We start from the raw sequence: 19,948 nt of genomic DNA, 5'->3' as shown, positions 1-19,948 counted from the left end.
TATTAAGAGAACAGGCGCTGTTCCAGGTGGGGCATTGGCAACTGTTGTTGTTCTGCTCCAGTGCAGGTCATAGGTAAGTGCCTTCTGACAGCACCAGAAGTTGTGGAATTTGATCTGGCCCACATGGAGCCTAATACTGTGGCTTAGATGAGATGATGTTTCAGAAATTTCATGTCTCAAAAAGGAGGTTCACTAGGAAGGTACTCCTGCAGAATGCCTTAAGGGCCTAGGCAGAGTCCCAGGGTGCAGGGGGTGATGACTTGGGTGAGGAGCAAGAAACTCCTTAGAAGGAAGAGGAGCTTACCCTGAACGTCAATGCAGATTTGGGACTGCCTGTGGAAGGGGCTAACAATTTGCCATTGGAAGAAGGTGTTCCCAGAGTAGTGTTTCATCAATGAACCTGCCCCCAGAGGAGCTCGATGACAGGAAACAAGAGTGGAAATTGAAGTTGGAGCTTGCCAAGTTTGGGAAGGAGCAGGCCCTTGAGAAGAAAAGGCTGGCCATGGATGGGAAGAGGATGGCCCATGAGCTCCTGAGAGAACTAGACATAAGAGCCTTCAAGTTGGAGTAAAGCAACAGCAGCAATGGTGACAGCATACCTGCAGGGTCTTCAAGTGAGTCCAGATTCCATATCCCAAAAGATATGGTGCCCAGCTACAGTGGAGGGGGATGACATAGATGAATGGTTGGCATCCTATGAAGTGGCTTTGATAGTGCAGAGGGTCCCAAAGGAGATCTGAGGGTTGTAGTCTGTGGCACTACATGTCCACACTGGGGAGGGGCACACTCCTTACATTAGAAGTGGGGGGGCCAAACTAACTACAATGCCATTGAAATCATTTTTAGTCAGAAGGTTTTGTTTGACACCTGAAAAACACATGCATCTGTTCAGGGCTGGTCGCAAACTCACCACACAATCATGGGTAGATTTTCTTGGTTATGCTGGTAAGGAAGTGAAGGGCTGGGTGAGGGGCAGCAAGGTTGATGATTATGGAGGTTATATAACTTATTTTTGAAGGAATACATTTTTTAAATTGTTTTCCACAGCTGTATAAACACCTGATGGATATCAAACTGACTGACTCAAGGAAGGTTGCTGTGGAGGCAGACATCTGGGTCTGCAACAGTGTCAACAAAGTTATCTGGGGGGACTCCCAAAGTGGCTCAGGGTTTCCAACAGAAGTAAGAGATGGGAGATTAAAAGAAGGAGTTCTCTAAATTCCCACAAACCTCTGCTCTCACTTCTCTGTGTGCCTGACAGCCTGTCTCCAATACACGTCTGGACTGCCTGGGTTACAGCTACATTTGTGCATTCCCTCCAGACAGCCATAACACAGGACACTCAACAACATCTGCTTTCATGTGCATACAGATGGGTCACCCTGCTCAGGAAGGATTGAGGGCTTCACAGTTTCACTTCAAAGGGTAGTGCCTCCACACAAGGGGCTGATTACCCCCAACTGAAAGCCTAGAGCTGGGGCTGGGATGAAAGGGGGCCCTGTGCACTTCCAGGAGCTGCTTTGATGTCACCCCTGCTTTAAAGACACTTTTGGGTATAAGTACTGGGGCTCTGACCCTAGAAAATCATTACACTTCTAAACTTGGGAAGAAATCTGCTGGAGTAAAGACTGCTGTCTGTAAGGATAGCCACTTTGCCTGGAGTGACTATTCCAAGGAATTGTTTTTCTGCTCTGTTGAGCTGTCCTGCTGTCTGCTGATCTCTGCCCTGCTGAAGACAATGACTGGACCCATCTTGCTGAACCCAGAGTGAATCTAAGTGACTTGCTGGCTTGCCCTCTGTTCTTCTGCAGTCTCAGGAACATCAAAGACTACCAGCAACTGTCGTGACAGTGCTTGGCTCTGCCATTTGTGCGTCCCACCCTTGCTTGACATGCCCCATCCAGTCCTGGGCCTCAGAAGCAGGTTCTGCAGCTGATTTCTGCAAAACCGATGCATCGCCTTAAGTGCAGTGAAATTCTGATGCATCGTCCCTTCAACACCAGTGCAGAGGCTGTTAGATGACAGTGAATTCACAGCCTGTGTGGTCCGTTCATGATACTCTGCATGGTCCAACAACACATTCTATTCACTTCAATTGAGTTTGACACTGACGTGGAACCCAACTACAAGGATCGGAACTCACACATTGTGCCCTTGACCTTGACACTTCACTCCATCAAAGGTACTGTTGCAGTGGACCCTTCATAGGTTCCGTAGCAGGTGGTCAGCCTGAACTCTGGATATGCACCAGCCCCTCGCAACCTCAAGTAACCTTTTGACCGCTACTGACTTCTAACCACTATTTTGGATTTAAACTTTAAAAGTTCATATCTTGACTTCTACTGATTGGAGTTTTGTAATTTTGGTTTTGTTTTACTCAGATAAATATTCTTGATTGTTCTAAACTAATCCCTTTTTTGATGTTTTCATTGTGCTACTGTGTGTTGCACAAATATTTTACACATTGCTTCTTAAGTAAGCCTGCCTGCTCTGTGCCAAGCTAACAAAGGGTGAGCACAGGGTAATTTAAAGTGTGTATCTGACTTACCCTGACTAGGATTGTGATCCCTACTTGGACAGGGTACATACCTATGCCAACTAGAGATCCAGTTTCTAAAAGCCCCCATTGCCTATGCCAGCTGAGCATTAACCCCGATGGAACATTAAGAAGGAGGCCACTGCGATCCAACAGGAGTTTCATAATTTCCACATCTTCCTTTACAATCACCCATTCAAAATTAGCACTGATTACAAACCTTTGAAACCACTATTCAATGGATTGTCCTCGAAACCCCCACTGCACATCAAGAAGTGTATACTCCAGCTACAAGAATACCACTCCTTAGTGGAGTAAAGAGCTAATGCCCACAACCTTTCCGACTACCTGCCCTGACACACACAGCCAACTATGCCCCAGAAGTAAGAGGAAGCTATTGATGCAGAAGGGTGCATCAGGATGGCAGTGGAACGATCACGTCCAATTCCCATTTTCTTAACCCACATCATTGAAGCTACAAAGACAGATGACTGATACTACAGGCCATAGTAGCAACCCAGACTGGAAAATGGAATGCCGCCATCACTGACCTCGCCCGGAAGATGGAAGAAGCCTCTTGGTCATGTCACTGCACATGTATGGGATGAGCTCACTATCACAGCAGATAGGTGTCTGTTCAGAGGTCCCCGACTCATTGTGACAACCAGCTTAATATAATGGATGGTGGACCTTGCCCACTGGTCCCTCCAAAGTATAGGTAAGACATTCGACAGACTGTGCAGCAAAGTGTGGTTCCCTGGTCTGAATGATCGAGTTGAACACACAGACCAACAATGTGACCTGTGCAAAGCCACAGGAGCCCTGGACCCCCCATTTCCCTATCATCACTGAACAGATTCTGGAGGTTCAGATACACTGTGCCAGCACTGATTTTGGAAGACAATTACTCCAAGTATCCAGAAGTGGAGATAATCAGGACCACCTCCTTGGAAGGAGACGATTCCAAAGCTGGAGGGAATCATGGCGACTTATGGCCGCATAAGGGAACTCCGTTGGGACAATGGATCCCCTTTCAATAAACAGGACCTCTCCAGGTGACTTCTATCCTGTAGAACCAAGCACTGAAAAATTACAGTTTGCTGGCCTCAAGTTAATGAGGAGCTAGAGAAGTTAATGAGGACCATCACCAAGAGCATTTTAATAGTTCACATAGCCCAGGTGGAGCAGCAAAGCGTTGAGAAGTCAGTCTATACATTTCTGAGGGACTATCGCATGGCCCCTCACACCACCACAGGGGTAGCACCAAGGCCCATATTTATACTTTTTGACGCAAAACTGCGCTAACGCAGTTTTGCGTCAAAAAAATTAGCGCCGGCTAACGCCATTCTGAAGCGCCATGCGGGCGCCGTATTTATAGAATGACGTTAGCCGGCGTTAGCCGCCGGCGCCGTCTGGTGTGCGTTAAAAAAAAATGACGTACACCAGGCAGCGCCGGTGTAGGGGAAAATGGAGCTTGGGCGTCAAGAAATGGGGCAAGTCAGGTTGAGGCAATTTTTTCGCCTCAACCCGATTTGCGCCATTTTTTTTCACTCCCAACCCCCATAGAAATTACTCTTGTCTTAGCAAAGACAGGAGTCATGCCCCCTTGCCCAATGGCCATGCCCAGGGGACTTCTGTCCCTTGGGCATGGTCATTGGGCATAGTGGCATGTAGGGGGGCACAAATCAGGCCCCCTATGCCACAAAAAAAAAAAAAAAAAACACTTACCTGAACTTACCTTAATGTCCCTGGGATGGGTCCCTCCAGCCTTGGGTGTCCTCCTGGGGTGGGCAAGGGTGACAGGGGGTGTCCCTGGGGGCATGGGAGGGCACCTCTGGGCTCCTTCAGAGCCCACAGGTCCCTTAACGCCTGCCTTTTGCAGGCGCAAAAAAACGGCGCAAAAGCCTCGGAGTTGATTTTTTAGACGTGAACGCCTACCTTGCATCTCATTAACGCAAAGTAGGTGTCCACGCTAAAAAATTACGCAAACTCCATGGACTTTGGCGCTAGACGCGTCTAACGCCAAAGTATAAATATGGAGTTAGTTTTGCGTCTAAATTGCGTCAAAAAAAACGATGCAATTCCGGCGCAAACAGAGTATAAATATGCCCCCAAGTATCCTCTGTAAGCACCCGATGTGCTCCAGGCAGCCAAATGCATGCCAGACGACAAGACAAAAAATACCAGGCATCACAGCTCAGAAGGTCCAAGATCTCAGACATACATATAGGAGACTGGGTACAAGTGAAGGCAGACACCCGGGAGCAGGTTCAGACTCCCATTCGAGAGTCACCGATGGTGAGTTACGATGGTCCAAGAGACCACGGTGTCAGGGTCTAGAGGTCGGAAGACAAGCACTCAGAACATACCCTTATTCAAACAATACCAGAGTGGACATGGCCGTGGAATGCCCCACTCCACCCCAGCAGGTTCAAAACTATGTATGTGATTAACTTGTAAGACCACAGAGCTGACCCCAGCTGCTGCTGTCCAAGGCAGGCCATTTCCTTTTGCCTAAATGGGCAGTCTTTGACTTTCCATTGTGCTTGGTTGTTTGTCCCCCTTGGGAAGGTTATTTAAATGGTTATAGTGCTAAATTCAAGTGTCATGTTGTTTACTTGTTTTTGTTTTATTTGGGGTTAAAGGAGGAAAGTAAAATTTGTTGGCTGAGGCATGTTACACCAAGCACCCCAACCTCAGCAACTATGTTGAATGTCTCAGGAACGCCTTGGTATACATAAATGGGCAGAGCCCCGTAGCTCCAGTTTCACTCCAAAGTACGACGACTGTGCTAGCTGGAATTTATTCTATTGGCACGTAACCACACCACACACAGCACCATAGCTGTAGAGTGGGCCGAAATGAAACATGTGAAGACAGATCTTGCACAATGTACACTTTATTGTCACATTGGGTACACCACTCTAAAGACCCCATCTGCTTCCCACCTAGACATTTTATACTATTGGATGATACTACATCAGTAAAACCATTAGGGTCCAGTTAGTGAGGGATCGGCAACTACTTCCTCCTCCAAAAAGCTGAGACATGGTGTTGCCCAGTTAGGGGCAACACTTCAGTCTGCCCCAACTCAAAATGTAAACAAACACAACCCATGATAGAACTCAACAAAACATAACATCAACATGACTGGAACATCTGAGGAGAGACAGATTCCTGGGTCTAGGTGTAGGCGCCACCATTCACTCGGTCAGAAAGTCAGCATACCACCTGAAGGGGTCAGGATTGGATCTGAGGTGATAACTTTCTGTCCCAGCTCTCGCTGACGTCGTACTGTGGTCTCATCTTGCTGGCAGTGTCTCTGCTGTTGACAGGCATGGTCGATGGGTTTCTGATGCAGGGACCGCTGGCGGGGCCTGCAACACTGGGATGGACTTCACTGTTGAGGTGCGAGCGTTATCGGTGTGAATCTCCCAAAACAGGTCATGAGTAGCCATCATTTTCTCCACCTTTGGAATGACTTCAGAGGCCGATGTGGTTGATACAATCTCCACTTCCGCGTATCTAGAGCAGTCATCCATGTCAATCAGCACGTAGGTGCCATCAGAGATACTCCTGAAATCGGCACTGACTCACTGCCATGGGGTGCTGTGGCCGTCCTTGGTGATGATGGGCACTGGTGGGTCAGATTGTCTGCTAGACTGGCAGACTAGTCAGCATTTGACAACCTCTCCCACTTGTTGATAAAGGCCAGGGAACCACACTTTGCTCTGGAGCCTGTCCTTCGACTTCACTACCCCTTGGTAGGCACCATGGGCTGACAGGCCTCAAGCTTGCATTGAGTATGAGGCCGAGACCTCGTAAAAGGCAATCCTCCTCATTGACAGACAGCAGACAGTTCATGTCAAGCATGGTAGAAGGCTTGCAGTGTGGACGTGGCTTCAGCAGTGTTGAAGGCCACCTGACATTCTAGTGGTCGCCAGTCATTGGATAGGGTGGCCTCAACAGCCAATAGTAAGCAGTCATCCTGTTTGGTAGCCTCCACTACTTCCATGATGGGTATTGGAATGATTGGAATGGGTTTTGTGCACTCTAATACAAGACGGATGTGCTCTTCCATGTCTTGTATTTCATGGGTTTTCAGCAATGTGGCCAGGTGTGCATCACGTGATAGGAAGTCAGCAGGGTTGCACATGCTTGGGCGATATTTAACTGTAAAATTGAACTAAAGTAATTGCAAAATCCATTTTTCAATCCTCGGGTGGTTTGGAGGATGACCCTTTGAAGAGTGGGAGTAGTGGTTTATGGTCTGTAAAGACTGTGAAAGGAAAGGTACAAGTAGAAATGTCTGCACTTCCTTAGATCTTGGAGTATTGTTGTTCAGTGGATGTTAGAGTCCTGCTGGCATATGTCACCAGTGCCCACTTACCACAGTCCTGTTTTGGGCGAGCACAACACCTTAGCCTGTTGGGCTAGCATTGACTGCCAGTCGAGACTTGCTCCAAAGGTTGAAATATACAAATGTGGTGTTTGCTGAGAGAGCATCTTTTGTGTTATGGAAGGTGCATTCTTGGTCTTTCCTCCACATGCAAGGGTCAGTGGTTTTTTGTTAGGTCTCATAAGGGGCCCATGATGTCAAATGGGTTTTTCATAAAACGTCTACGGTATGTTATCATCCCCGAAAATCTCTACACTCTTGAATGTCTCTCACCGTGGCTGGTCAGGACCAATTCCTCTCTAGCAAAATTTGTAGCCAGAAAAACAAATGTCATTCCTCAGAAACTCACATTTTTCTGGATGGAGGGTCAGGGCCTGCTCTCTCAGCTCACAAAGACTGCTCAAAGACGAATTAGATGTCTCTCCAGCATGATGACATAACCAGAATGTCATTGCTTATTTTTAGGACTCCTGTGAGACCTTGTAGAACCTCTTTGATGTTATGTTGAAACACCTCCGTGGAGCTGAAAATCCCAAAATGCAACTGGGTGCACCTCCAGAGGCCAGTGAGGTTGGAGAAGGTTGTGATTGGCCAGGAGTCGTGGTGCAAAAGGATCTGGTGATAGCAAGACCAAAGGTCCATCTTTGAGAACCAATCCGAGCCTGAGAGCTCCCCGATGATGCAATTGATGGTCGGGGTCAGATGTCTCTTGCACTTAATAGCCATATTTTGCAGCCTTATGTCCATGCAGATGCGTACCACATCTGGCTACTTCAGCTTTTTGGAGACTACTATTGGGGATACCCACAGCCTGGACACCTTTTCAGTGATTCCTGATTGTTCCAGGAGTTGCAAATCATATTCGGCGTTTACCTGGAGGTTAAAAGCTATTTGTCTAAGTCTGAGGGATACAGGGATGATGGAGTCATCAATGTGCAGTCAGAGAGGAGGGCCCTGCAGGCACCCTATACCCTCGAAGAGTGCTGCAAACTCCCGTATTAAGTCTTCCAGGTTGCCAGCATAGATGCTAAATGCAAAGGGGATCAGGTTCAAGTTTTGTGCGGTCTGGCAGCTGAACAAACATCCAGATCCTTGCTGTGACAAAAATTTACTGTGGAGGTAACGCCTGTGGTGTCGTGAGTAATATTTGATGTAAAGACGTCAGCTAACTGCAGCTGTTGAGCATTCCCGAAAGCATAGACCCTCACGCTGGTGGTTCGAAGGGCAGGTGGAGTTGGTTGGTAGCGGTACACCTCTGTGGCCATGAGGTTGATCAAGGCCCCTTTGGCGATGAGAGCTGAGACAGGCTGCCCATGTACCTCTACATGGCATTTGGGTAGTGTCCGTTGATTGATTTCACTGTAGTCAACTGTTCTCACCACATGGACAACTTCTTGGTCATCATCCATGTTACAGTTTGTAGATGTGGAGGAAAAGGCGGCAACTGCCCTGACCAATTTCTTAGATCTAGTTGGAACTGTCCTGGGCGTCAAGCAACACACTCTTGAAAAGTGATTCAGTTTTCCACAAGCACTCCAAGTCTTTCCTCTAGCTGGGCAGCCACTTGGGTGGGGAAGAGGGACTCCACACCACCTGCAGAGTTTGCTCTTTGGTTTGGGAAGTTCCGTCTTGGGTTTGGCGGCTTCTTTGAGGACGATGTTGACAGGCTCCTTCTTCAACTGCTCCATGTGTGCTGCACATGCTTTTGACAACTCTTTTGATCACCCTAGGGTGAGAATGACCCTAATACTCATGTTTGGTTCCTGAAGGATGCACTCACGGAGCATCAAGGACGCACAGCCTTGGATGAATCAAGTTCTTACTTTATCTTCTTCATCAGTTAGTGTGCATGTGCTGGCAAGTTCTTTTAAGGAGGTATAAAAAATGTCCACTGTTTCATCGGGTTTCTGGCATGCCTGTTGCAGTAAGAACCTCTTCTAGTGGGGGTTGGCGTAGGGTTCAAAATGTGCTGTGTGAGAAATGGGGTCTTTGGTTGACAGTCAGGTTACCCCTGTTCAAGCAAGGACCCTCACTCTAGTCAGGGTAAAAGAGAATCACCCTCAGCTAACCCTTGCTTACCCCCTTGGTAGCTTGGCAGAGCAGTAGGCTTAACTTCAGAGTGCTAGGTGTAAAGTATTTGTACCAACACACAGAGTAACTTAATGAAAACACTACAAAATGACACAACACAGGTTTAGAAAAATAGGAAATATTTATCTAAACAAAAAAAGACCAAAGCAACAGAAATCCACAATACATAAGTCAGGTTATCAATAAAAATGCAAAAAGAGTCTTTCAGTAGTTTTAAACACACACTAACACTGTAGTATGAAAAAGTACCTTGGGTGCATCAAAAATAACCCTGCACGGGCGAGTGTGCATCAAAAAGGGCTTGCGATGCGTCGATTCCACTCACGAGCGGGACCTTGCATTGTTTCTCCTTTCGTCGGGTCGGGCGTGTCATTTCTTCTCTCTGCAGGAGAGCAATGCGTTGATCAGGTCAGCACTCCCGGGTCCGGGCAAGCCTTGCGTTGTTTTTACACGCCCAGCGGTACTTGCGTCGGAAATCCAGCCGCACGATGATCCGAAAACCAAGCACGCGTTGCGATCTCCCAGCCTCCGTCAGCGATGCTGCGCGTCGTTTCTCCAGTTCCGAGCTTCCATTACTCGGTAGCGTTTCCGGCGAGCGTCGATTTTGAGCCTTGGGCGCATTGTTTCTTCAGCCGCAGATCGGAGTCACACCGATCTTTTCCCCGCATGGCGCTCTATGCGTAGATTTCGTTTTCTTTGGGCTACCAGTTTCTCCTTTCAGGGTCCCAGGAACTGGATGGGCACCACAGAGCAGAGTAGGAGTCTCCCCAGAGACTCCAGGTACTGGCAGAGAGAAATCTTTGCTGTCCCTGAGACTTCAAACAACAGTAGGCAAGCTCTAAATCAAGCCTTTGGAGATTTCTTATCAAGGTGGAAGACACACAAAGTCCAGTCTTTGCCCTCTTACTCTGGCAGAAGCAGCAACTGCAAGATAGCTCCACAAAACACAGTCACAGGCAGGGCAGCTCTTCTTCTCCAGGCAGAGGTTCCTCTTGTTTCTAGAAGGGTTTCTAAATTCTGTGGTTTTGGGTGCCCTTCTTATAACCTATTTCTCCTTTGAAGTAGGCCTACTTCAAAATAAAGTCTCTTTTGAATGTGAAATCCTGCCTTGCCCAGGCCAGACCCCAGACACTCACCAGGGGGTTGGAGACTGCATTGTGTGAGGGCAGGCACAGCCGTTTCAGGTGTGAGTGACCACTCCCCCCGCCCCCCAGCACAAATGGCTCGTCAGGATATGCAGGCTACACCCCAGCTCCCTTTGTGCCACTGTCTAGTGTGAGATGCAACCAGCCCAACTGTCAGACCGACCCAGACAGGGAATCCCCAAACAGGCAGACTCACAGAAATGGTATAAGCAAGAAAATGCTCACTTTCTAAAAGTGGCGTTTTCAAACACACAATCTCAAAATCAACTTTACTAAAAAATGTATTTTTAAATTGTGAGCTCAGAGACCCCAAACTCCACATGTCCATCCGCTCCCAAAGGGAATCTACACTTTAATGTGATTTAAAGGTAGCCCCCATGTTAACCTGTGAGAGGGAAAGGCCTTGCAGCATTGAAAAAGGAATTTAGCAATATTTCACTGTCAGGACATATAAAACACATTACTATGGGGGTCATTCCAACCCTGGCGGTCGGTGTTAAACCTGAGGCCAAACCGCAACAGGCTGGCGGGGTAAAAAATGGAATTCCGACCCTGGCGGAAACCGCCAACAGAGACCGCCACATTACCACACCGCCCACCACGGCGGCACAAACAAACAGCGCGGCGGTCACCACCAACAGACAGGCGGGAGACAATGTACCGCCCACTCTATCACAACCTACCAATCCGCCACCTTTTCCGGGGCGGTAGCCCCGCCGATAAAAACACGGCGGAAACAGCCATTTCGAAGGGAAAACGCCCACCTCCATATACCCCACGAGGAATCAGGACAGCATGGAACCCGAACTCCACATACTCCCAGCGATAGTGTTCCTACTACTCTACCAGGAGCACGAACGCCGGCGCAGAAGACAACGGTGAGTACAGCACCTACGACACAGAGGAGGGGGGAGAAGAACATATTATGGGTACACACATACGCAACACACCCACCCTCACCCTCACCCACTACAACACACACATCAATGCATAGCAACACATCAGAGTGACACCCCCCAAACCCCCCGGAATAATGCAAATACAAAATGAAATGATTCTAAACATTGGAATATATTGTATAACTGGCTTAAAAATATATCTACACATCAAAAAATCTTATATACATATATGTACAAGTCCGAGCATTGTAGCATGCATTGTCCGTGGACCACTGGGCCCAAATCACATGGGCAAAGCCCACACAAGATACCTGACTCCAACGGAGAGAACACTGCAGGGGCATCAGATAGCAAAACTACAGGCACCTCAGGGGGAAGGGAAGGGGGGGCACCTCAGCCAGATGAGTGAACGACGCCAGATCCACGAGGGGCCTCCATGGCCACTGTTCAATCCTGGGGAGTGCAAAGCCACAGTCTCACAAGTCCAGACAGTGGGTGGTTTGCCCACTGGACCATCCTGGGGAGTGCAAAGCCACAGTCTCTCAAGTAGATGCAGTGGGTGGTTTGCCCACTGGACCATCCTGGGGAGTGCAAAGCCACAGGCTCACAAGTCTCTGCAGTGGGTGGTTTGCCCACTGGACCATCCTGGGGAGTGCAAAGCCACAGTCTCTCAAGTAGATGCAGTGGGTGGTTTGCCCACTGGACCATCCTGGGGAGTGCAAAGCCACAGTCTCACAAGTCTCTGCAGTGGGTGGTTTGCCCACTGGACCATCCTGGGGAGTGCAAAGCCACAGTCTCACAAGTGGATAACAGTCTCCACTGGTTCTGGAGGGGGCCTGGTGCCCAGAGTGCTTCGTGCAGCCCTGCCCAACACAGATGCGGGCCAGCCCCTGCCGCTCATGGGGCAGCGGTGCTTGAGACGGCGGTGCCCAGTTCAGCGGTGCTTGAGATGAAGGGCCCAGTTCAGCGATGCTTGAGACGGCGGTGCCCTGTTCAGCGGTGCTTGAGCAAAGGGCCCAGTGCAGCGGTGCTTGAGACGGCGGTGCCCTGTTCAGTGGTGCTTGAGATAAGGGGCCCAGTTCAGTGGTGCTTGAGATGAAGGGCCCAGTGCAGCGGTGCTTGAGACGGCGGTGCCCTGTTCAGCGGTGCTTGAGACGGCGGTGCCCTGTTCAGTGGTGCTTGAGATGAAGGGCCCAGTTCAGCGGTGCTTGAGATGAAGGGCCCAGTGAAGCGGTGCTTGAGACAGCGGTGCCCTGTTCAGCGGTGCTTGAGATGAAGGGCCCAGTGCAGCGGTGCTTGAGATGAAGGGCCCAGTTCAGCGGTGCTTGAGATGAAGGGCCCAGTGCAGCGGTGCTTGAGACGGCGGTGCCCTGTTCAGCGGTGCTTGAGATGAAGGGCCCAGTGCAGCGGTGCTTGAGATGAAGGGCCCTGTTCAGCGGTGCTTGAGATGAAAGGCCCAGTTCAGCAGTGCTTGAGATGGCGGTGCCCAGTGCAGCGGATCTGGCCATGGCGTGGAGGTCATTTGCCACCTGTCCTGTGGCTGACGGAGCCTTCCTGCCCATCTGTCCTGTGGCTGGCCGGGCCCTCTTGGGCTGCTGTGCCGGGCCTGTTGGTGGCCTCCTGCCCACCTGGGATGGGGCTGGCGGGGCCCTCCTCGCCAGCTGGGCTGATGGCGGTGTTGTCGGGCGTGCTGCCCTTCCCATCCTTCCCTGATCGCCTGTGTACATTCCCCACCTTGGGCGGTGTGCCAGCTGTCTCCACACTTCCTGCCGGAGCCATGGTAGGGGTTTTAGTCCCTGCTGTTTTCACCCTCTCGCGCCGGCCACTGCCTATCTTTGGATGTTTCTCCGGGGGTGGGCTGCCCGTGCCTTGGCTCCGTACTGAACTTGCTGCCCTGGAGGGTGGGGGACTCCACAGTCCATGGCAGACTGTCATGACAGGGCCCGGTTTTGTCGTGGCTGAGGTGCTGACTATAGTCCTATGACATGGACGGGGTGGGGGAGTTGGTGGAAAGAGGTTGAGTTTGGACAGGAAAAGCTTCTGAGGAGCAGTGGGGCGGGTAGGTGTAGTGGGTATGGGAGTGGAGGAAGAGGTTGTGGTTGTAGGAGTATGAAGTCTGGTGTCTTTGGGTGCAGGTGCTTGGGCTGGAGGCTGTTGTGTGGTGGATGGCTGTTGGGCGGGTGGCTGCCTGCGTTTGTGTATCTTGGAAGAGGGGGTCACAGACACACTGGGAGAGGACACAGGGGACGTGTAAATGGTAGTGGGGGTGGTGACTGCACGTGTGCAGGGGGTTCTGGTGTGTGTGCTGGTGATGGACGTAGTGGCTGAAGATGCTGTGCGTGCAGGTGTGAGTGGAGACGTGACAGAGAGGGAGGAGGGAGACGAGGAGGAGGGGGACACAGTGGAGGCAGTGGGTGTTGGTATGTCTGTTTGTGGATGTTGCTTGTGTGAATGCCTGTGTGATGTGTGGTGCTAATGTCTGCCTGAGCTTCCCTTGGGTGTTGAGGTGTGTGCAGGCTGGTCTGATGGTGTGTCAGGGATAGGCAGAGGTACAGGTGATAGGGTCTGGGTGGAGGAAGTTGGAGGGGGAGGCTAGAGACAGGGACAATGGCTGCCATCAGTGCTGAGGCCAGAGTGTTGAACGATCGCTGTAGGGCAGCCTGACCAGAATGAATGCCCTCCAGGTATGCATTACTCTGGTGCACCTCTCTTTCGACACCCAGGATGGCATTCAAAATGGTAGACTGCCCAACAGTGAGCGTCCTCAGGAGGTCAATGGCCTCCTCACTGAGGGCAGCAGGGGTGACTGGGGCAGGGCCTGAGGTGCCTGGGGCGAAGGAGATGCCCACCTTCCTGGGTGAGCGGGCACGGGACAAACGCTGAGGGGCTGCTGGGAGGGCGGTGCTGGTGCAGTGGGTGTTGGCTGTACCTGTTGTTGCGGGGGGCACAGATGTTACCGCCACCACAAGGGAGCTCTCTTCAGAGGACGAGTCCGTGTCGCTGATGTCCACCCGAGTCCCCGCTGTGGAGCTCCCCTCTCCATGGCCATGTGGGATGCAGCTCCCTCGTGCTCCGATGCCACTTCTCCTCCGCCTGATGATGCTAATGCACACATGAACAGGAAGACCACAAAAAAGGGGGGGGGGAATAAAGACATGTTGAGTGCATGTATTGGCGACACCGTTGGTGGACAGGACAGACACAGAAGCCCCCTGCACTACGCCGCACACTTGGGGTCGACTACTCAATCCGTGGAACATGGCCTGCAAGCCTATGGACGACATCTGCACACATAAATGACACAGGGCCTTGATTAGCTGTACTTGGCACCCTACAGAGGTGGGGGGCGGGGGCACAGGGCCATGCCTTATGGAGGGGCCTAGCCTACAGAAATCGCCCTGGCCTAGGGATACCCACAGCCCTCCTCCCCCACCCAGACACCTCCACTGCGCGCAAAGTCAACAGAATGAGAGTGTACTCACCCCCTTGTGTCTGCTGTGATGTCCTCACGCCACCGCCAGGATCCTGGACATCAGGGGGGTCAAAGTCCGACTGGCACCCCTCCCACGTTGGGAGGCCATCCCCAGCTGAGCCTCCGCCGTCTTCCTGCTCCAGCGTCGGATGTCCTCTCATCTCTTCCGGTAGTGGGTGCCCCGTCTGTGGTGGACCCCCAGGGTCTGGACGTCCTTGCCGATGGCACGCCAAATATCGATCTTCTGGTGGGCGCTGACCTATGTGAAATGTACAGGGGGGGAAAAATAGTCATCACCATCTGCATGCTGAGTGTCCCCCCATCCCTACCCTTGCCATGTGGCACATGCTCTCATCCGTCGTTTGATGCATGCCTCAATCGCTCCCCTCCCCACCATCATTCATCCACCCCACTCAACACAGGCATTGCCCACAAAGCATGGTCCCAGTGTACTTACCTGTTGGTCTGGAGGACCGTAGAGTAGCGCATACTGTGGGAGGACCCCATCCACAAGTTTCTCCAATTCCTGAGCAGTGAAGGCAGGTGCCCTTTCCCCAGTCGCATGAGCCATTGTCTCTTCCAGACCGAGGTCACATCAGCACTTGCAGTGTAGGTCCTCTCCTGTCGAAGATCAGGTATCGAGTGATTAAGCTGATAGAAAATGGCGGTCACGCCCGCGGCGGTGCGTACCGCGGTGGTGCGTACCGCGACCGCCGGCGCACATCTTCATTGGCTCCTGAGACCGATAGGGTTCAATGTTACCCAATGGTGCTTAGCGCCGCGGTCTTCGACCGCCTACCGCCACGGTGTGCCACGCCAGCGCATTTACCTCACATCCCCATGTCGCACTTCACAGGTCAGGCAGCCGCCATTTCAGGGGCCCACATGGCTTTCTTTCTACTGCGTCACACATACCTAGGCCTTGCATCAACACTCATACAAGCCATTCAATGCATTGGGAATCGTGTTATGTGCAAGCTGTGGTTACGTACCTGTGGGTTGATTGACTCTGTGCTCGCTGTTGTCCTTCATAGGCACCGTCCGCTGGGACATGCGAGGAGATGGAGGAATCTTCCCGTGTACAGACCGCTGGTGAACCTGTCGACAATGGAGGAAAGACATGTCATACTGACATACAGGCTTGACCGAGCCACTATCCATGAACTGTGTGCCCAGCTGGAGCCAGACCTGATGTCACCAATCCGCCAACCCACAGGGATCCCCCCTCTAGTGCAGGTGCTGTCAGTGCTCCATTTCTTTGCAAGTGGGTCATTTCAAGCAACAGTGGCCATATCATCAGGGATGTCTCAGCCTATGTTTTCCAAGGTGTTGTCCAGAGTGTTGTCTGCCCTTCTGAAACACATGTGCAGCTACATCGTTTTCCCTGAGGTGGGGGATTTGCCTACAGTGAAAGGTGACTTCTATGCCCTTGGACATATCCCCAACATCATAGGTGCCATTGATGGGACACATGTGGCTTTGGTACCCCCCAGCAGGAGTGAACAGGTGTACAGAAACAGGAAGAGTTATCATTCGATGAATGTACAGATGGTGTGTTTGGCAGACCAGTACATCTCCCATGTGAATGCAAAGTTCCCTGGCTCAGTGCATGACGCGTACATCATGCGGAATAACAGCATCCCTTACGTGATGGGTCAACTCCAGAGGCACCGTGTGTGGCTAATTGGTGACTCTGGTTACCCCAACCTGTCATGGCTACTGACCCCAGTGAGGAATCCCAGGACAAGGGCAGAGGAACGGTACAATGAGGCCCATGGGCGAACTAGGAGGGTGATCGAGTGGACCTTCGGCCTCCTGAAGGCCAGGTTCCGGTGCCTCCATATGACAGGTGGTTCTCTCTACTACTCACCAAAGAAGGTGTGCCAGATCATCGTGGCCTGCTGTATGCTTCACAACCTGGCTTTGCGACGCCAGGTGCCTTTTCTGCAGGAGGATGGTCCAGATGGTGGGATTGTAGCAGCTGTGGAGCCTGTGGAGAGTGAAGACGAAGAAGCCGAAGAGGACGACATAGACAACAGGAACACAGTAATACAGCAGTATTTTCAGTGACACACAGGTAAGAATCGACACCGGCATATTACATATACTTAACCACTACTACGTCTCTACTGTCTGTCCTTTTCCCCCAGTGTATGGTAACTGAGTTGTGACTTTCCCTTCCGATTTCAGAGATGTGGGCCCCACTGCGTGACATTTGCTTTGTTTCCCCATGGACTACAGCTGTGTGACAGTGGTATGTTGGCATCACAATGTAAATATGCATTTTGGCACAGTAATCTCTAAAACATTTGTACTAAATCACAGCCAGACTCCAGAATGTTTTGTGCAATAACTGTGTTTATTTCTGTGCTCTATATTGGTGGGTGGTTGCAAATCGGTGAGGGGTGATGGTGGAGGATTGTCCATGGCAGAGTCCAGACTAATATTATCACAGGTGCATTGTCCAAATGGGTGTGGGAAGTGGAGAAGGGGCAGTTTAAGGATGGACAGGGTGACAATGTGGGTCAGTGGGATGACAATCAGGGAGGTATCCTTTGCTGTCGGGGGTCTTGGCATCTTACTCTGTCTTCTTCCTGGATCTTAGGGCCCGCTTGCGGGGTGGTTCTCCTTCTGCAGGGGGTGGGGTGCTGGTGGCCTGTTGGTCCTGTGGTGGGGCCTCCTGTCCACTAGCGCCGGCAGAGGTGGTAGGCAGTTCTTGGTCCATGCTAGTGTCAGGGGCCCTTTGTGGTGCCACAGTGTCTCGCAATGTGGTGACTACCTGATTCAGAGCCCCTACAATGGTGCCCAGGGCTGAACTGATGGTTCGTAGTTCCTCCCTGAACACCAAATACTGTTCCTCCTGCAGGAGCTGGATCTCCTGAAACCTTTCCAGTACCGTCGCCATCGTCTCCTGGGAATGATGGTAGGCTCCCATGATGGAGGAGAGAGCCTTGTGGAGAGTGGGTTCCCTGGGCCTGTCCCCCCCCTGTCGCACAGCAGCCCTCCCAGTTCCCCTGTTTTCCTGGGCCTCTGTCCCTGCTTTTTCCTCAGTGTCCAGACATTGAAGAGTGTTTTCCTCACTGGGGTCTTCATCCGAAGGGGTAGTGCCAGTCTCTGGTGTCTTTTCCATGTTGAGAATGGCAGGGTTACTTGTAGGAGAAGTGGAAAACACAGTTGCTGTAAATGATGCAAGAAATGATGTATAAATTTGACAGCTAAACATGGTATGTGAGATGGACACACTGCTTTTACATGATCCTCTGAAATGACAATGACAGCTGCTACTAAATTTGGGTTAGAGCAATGTGGGACCCAGAGATTTGCAATTGCATACACGCTCTAGGAGTATGTTGGTGTTCAGATGACTGCTGATACCCTCATGTCTTGTCTGAGTAAAGACACGACAATGTACATTTCTCTCCTAGTAAGGTGTATGGCATCATTGAGTCAGCCAAAAGCAGAACAATGTACAATTGTGTCATAGCTGGCACAAAAATAGGAGTTGCCATTTGACCTGGGCCGCGGTTTGGATGTACTGCAAGTGCATCCAGTTTGCCATTTAGTTGCCCCCCCCTCGGTGAGTATAATACATTATTAGGAAGCTTTTCTGAGAGGCCAGTTTGGTATGGGACACAGCTGTAACTGTGATTTGCTTCTAAGGGTGCTGGTAGTGGGCCATTGCATTACTGTCATTGCCATGAACTGTTAAATGGTTGGGCAATCAGGATGGGTTACTTTGATTATTAGTTCCACATGCAAGACAGTTTAATTTAGTGCACTGTTCTGGTTTTCTTACATGTGGAACAGTGCCTGCTGGGGGTTGTAGTGCTGTCAGCTCATGTACTTCACATGCCAGACACAAACACTGTGGCCCCAGGTGAGTTTGGTTTACAGGTGGCATGCCAGAGAAGGGTATTTAGACATTTGAACACAAGGGTGGTGGGTGTTTTGGTCATTGAGGTAGGGAAAGGTGATCAGTGAGCATGCAAGACAAAACATTTTGGTGATATGAATGTTGTAGTGACTTACCAGACTCCACTCCCCCAGGTATTCCTGCCAGGCTCGCAGGATGCAGAATGTCCAAGACCTCCCATGATGTGAAAGTGGGGGAATAGATGGGAGCCCACTGCCAGTCTTGAGAACTGGCAGCTGGTGCCTGGATACCAGGGAACATATCTCCCCCCTGCGGTCATTACACCTCTTCTTGATGTCCTCCCTTATAAATGTGTAAATGCCTCCAGCATTCACCCTGTCGACTATCCTTTGCCCCAACTCAATTTTTCTGGCTATTAATGTTTGCAGGACCTGTGCTCTGAACAGGTGTGGCTCTACCCTGACAATTTCATCCACCATGACCCTCAACTCATCATCAGTAAAACATGGATGTTTTTGTGGGGCATGATAGTGGTGGTAAAGATGGTGAGGTAGTGAAAAAAGGATGAAAAAATGTTATTGATGAGGTGTGGGTGCTGTGATGTGAGTGGGTGATAACTGTTGTGTATTGTGTGTGATAGTAAATTTTGTGTTGTGTATATTGTGCAGGTGTGGTATGTGTGCATAGTGAAATGTGGATGGGTGCCTCATCTTGCTATTTGTATCTCTCCAAAATGTTACTTGTCTGTGGCTGTGAGTGGCGTTCTGGTTGCAAAGGATTGTGGGTTGTGCAGGGTGTGTTATGTAGTGCAATGTGGAGGTTTGTCGGGTGTGTGAATGTGTGTCAGGTGTGGGATATTCAGACTGTTCACTGTGGTGTAGTGTTCTGACTGATGTGAGCTCAGACCTCCGTGGTTTACACTGCCAATGGTTTCCTACCATGGAAGAACCGCTCTCATGATTTGTAGATTATAATATGATCGGATGATTATTGTTGGGATGGCGGTGCTGGTGATGGGACTGCCTCTTTTCCATCCTCCAGTGTCCTGGCAGTTTCAGGATTTTGGTTGTTTTTTGGCAATCTTTTGGCAGCTGCCACCGAGGGGGTCTTACCGTCAAAGACCACCAAACTCATAATGTGGCCCTATATGTGTGCTGCTGGCATCCATCCAAAAACTATATGCATAGTACAATGTTAAACGCATCCCACAACAGACTCCCGTCACCGGGGAAACCTCTCTAGAACAATGCCAGGACAACTGTGAAATCTAAGTATGCTTAGTGCAATCTTTCCATCCTTATGGCAACGGAGTGCTGTTAGTCAGCACAGATGTCTGCAGCGTCAGCAGCGGGAAACCACTTATGTGAAAGAATACTCTCTGTCAATGCGGGCTGAGGTTCAGCCTCCATACATCCAAATACGGTGGTAAGAAATCCATCAGCTTGTTGGAATACTTGAAACCGCCACCACAGAGGGATGACAGAAGTCCTGTCAAGATCTAAATCTGTCCATTAGACTCATTCAATCAGTGG

Source organism: Pleurodeles waltl, chromosome 7 (assembly GCF_031143425.1).
Source record: "Pleurodeles waltl isolate 20211129_DDA chromosome 7, aPleWal1.hap1.20221129, whole genome shotgun sequence".
Lineage (NCBI taxonomy): Eukaryota > Metazoa > Chordata > Amphibia > Caudata > Salamandridae > Pleurodeles > Pleurodeles waltl.
This window is presented reverse-complemented; position numbering follows the sequence as displayed.